This window comes from Mastigoproctus giganteus, chromosome 1, assembly GCF_048544385.1.
Source record: "Mastigoproctus giganteus isolate SK-2022 chromosome 1, ASM4854438v1, whole genome shotgun sequence".
NCBI classification, from domain to species: Eukaryota; Metazoa; Arthropoda; class Arachnida; order Uropygi; family Thelyphonidae; genus Mastigoproctus; species Mastigoproctus giganteus.
In genome coordinates this window covers 45,713,736-45,716,906 of record NC_143575.1, presented here as the reverse complement: position 1 = coordinate 45,716,906, position 3,171 = coordinate 45,713,736, and positions in this window count along the sequence as shown.

Here is a 3,171-nt window from a genome sequence, read left to right as displayed (position 1 = left end):
ATGGCAATTAACATCCTTCTCTTTGTGAAGAGGTCCTGTGCATACTGGGAGAGCGCACGGTACTCCTCTTCCGTGTCAATGAAGTGATGTTCAAGTCCTTTGGGGAGGTAATGGATTTTCGTTATGAGGGTGCATCTGATTTCTTCGTATTGTGGACAGTCGTAAAGCAAGTGGTCCCAGCTTTCGACCTCCCCGCACGTGCAATTTGGGTCATCGACAAGGCAGAAGCTGAACAGTTTCTGGTTGAAGGGTCTATGTCCTGTGAGTAACGAGGTCAGGTGCAAGCCCGGTTGCCTTGGGTATATTTTGTTCAGTTCTGGAAAGAATTTACGAATGATCTCGCCCTTTGTCGTCTCTCTCCATCTTTGTTGCCACTCCTGAAGGAGGTAGATCTGTAGCCGTGCTCTTTCCGTTTTTTGACTGCTTGCTGGGTTGATTGTGAAGTCCTGATGATTTGCGGCCACTCCCTTTGAGTGCAGGTAGAGCAGTCCTGCTTTCACAGCTTCTAAATCCAGGGGTAGCGCTCCAGCAAGCACCTGCAGTGCAGGTGTGCTTACAGTGCGGCAAGCTCTTGTGGTTGTCAATAGGATGGTCCTATGTGTCATATCCAGGATTTTCTTGTTGGTTACCAGTGATGTTTTGGTGCACCATACTGCAGCTGCGTTGATTATTGCTGGGATGAAGGTTGACTTATAATATGGCATTAGGGTTCGTTTTTTCAGTCCCCAATCCTTCCTCGTAATCCTAGCCACTAGGGCTGAGTATCTTCTTATTTTCATTCTTATGTGTTTCAGGTGAGGTATGAAGGATAGGTTATTATCTAAGATAACTCCTAAGTACTTCATTTGCTTGGTGAGTGTGATGGTCAGGCCATTTATATTTCTTTGAGGCGGACGCTGTACCTGAAGAGTTCCTTTCAGCAAGATGGATATGGTTTTCGTCGGTGCAATTTTTAGCTGGTTTTTTGTGGCCCAGTATTGTAATTTCTGCATTGCCTGATTGCCGATGTTTTCCAGTTGGACTCTGGAATCTGCCTGAATAGTAACAATGAGATCGTCCGCAAAGGCCTGGGCCTCAGCCAGCCCCAAGTCCTGGCACAGGAAATCGTCCAAGCCCATTCCAAATGAGAGGACCCAAGACAGATCCCTGTGGACATCCCCTATGTATGTTTCTTGTGATTTTTTGATAATTTATATTTATTTCCACTCTTCTGCCTGAAAGGTAGTCTTCCATTGCTTTGTATAAGTTGATTGGTACTGCAGCTTCTCTCAGTCTGTTTAGGACGCTCGGCCACCAAAGTGAGTCGAACGCCCCGGCAAAATCGACCGAAATGACCAATAGATATTTTTTCCTGCACTCTTATGCTTTCCTAAGCAGATCTCCAAGGGCATCCACCGTAGAGGATCCTGGCTTAAAGCCAAACTGATTTTTAGCTGCCATGCCTGCCCTTTCATAGTGGTTCTGTATCCGCATGCGGAGCAGCCTCTCGTATAATTTACTGACTACTGGAGCAGCGCGATGGGTCTGTATGATGATGGACATTCTGGGTTCTTAGTAGGGTTTTTCAGAATTAGCTTGGTGTTTGCAGTTTTCCACGCCGCAGGGAATTTCCCTGTTTCCAAACATCTGTTGTAGAGGGTGAGTAGGATTTGCGGGGCAATTTCTACTATTTTTTTCAGTATCTCCGGTTCGATCATATCAAGTCCCGGGCATGTGCGGTTTTCGATCCTGGTAGCAGCCCAAATGGTACTGCAAGCTGTGTTCTCTCACTATGGCCTGAGTAGGAGACTCAACACGGCTCTTATGCTGGACAGCGAGAGACGGAAAGCACGGCTCGCTGAACTGCAAGCAAGAACACATATCCTGACAGAGCTCCTAAACAAGCTGCCTAACACACTGGAAGCCAAGGAAAAAGAGAACCTCCCCCCTGGAGTTTTCACAGGGGATGGAAGCACACCACTGGACAAAGTTAAAACAAAAAGATGGAAACAGCCGAATTCAGCCATCTTATGCCCAAATAACTGACATATACAAGCCCAAAAGAAACACAATGCTGCAAAGACAAAGCAAATAACATGTCATCATCATCAAAGCCACGGAAGGAAGAAATGGAACAAATGAGGAGTTAAAAGAAGAAGTTAAGACTAAATTAGCCTCAGTACTAAGAGACGTGAAAATCACAAACATCAGTAAAATAAGAGCGAATGGGGTGATCATAGCGGCATCTAACAAGGAAGAGTTAGACAAGATCAAAGGATGTCCAGGGCTGCACCAGGCACCTTTTTAGGGACCTCTGCTACAAGCAGAGGTCCCTAAAAAACTTGGCCCCACAGTGGCCATCCATGACATTCATGAAGATATAAAATATGAGCAAATAATAAGTGATCTGTACCACAAAAACATAAAGGATCATGGACACACAGAGGAGGAAGTCAAGCTGCAAATTAAACCTCGATTTTCTACTAGGCCCAAGTAAAATCAAACAAATGTAAACTGGATCTCCAAGTAACAGGGAAAATAAGAAGAAAGCTACTCACAAACGCCAAAAGGGTCTACATTAGCCGGACAGCCCATGCGGTTAAAGACTACACTGTGGTCCCACGTTGCTTTAACTGCCTGGGATATGGTTATCAGGTAGCACAGTGTACTCAAGAATCCAGCACACTGTGTGCAGGAGGGACATGGCACCCAGGATTGTCTCAATCAGGATAAACCACCAAGCTGTCCCAGCTGCGCTAAAAGGAAAGGAAATAATAACCATCACTTTAAAGATCCCAAATGCGCAGAATATACCAAAGCAGTTGAATTCATCAGATCAAAAACAGATTATGAATAACACGCCAATTAACAAAAATAACACAAGAAGAGGAAATCAAAGTAATCTCAAAAACCTAAAAATTCTTCAACTAAACAGCCAGCGGTCAATAGCTGTCATCAATGATCTAACAAAAACCATCATAGAGCAAACCATACACATTGCAGCAATTCAAGAGCCGTAATCACACAAGGGCTGGTCAAGGTGATACTCCTGTCATATCGGCTAATCCAATCAAACCCAATAACAGTGGGACATGGTGGCAATGCTAAGGATGGATCTGGGCTGCCATTGTCATAGCAGATCCCACCATCACAGTAAAGGTCACCTCACTGTGCATGACGCATGCTGCTTGT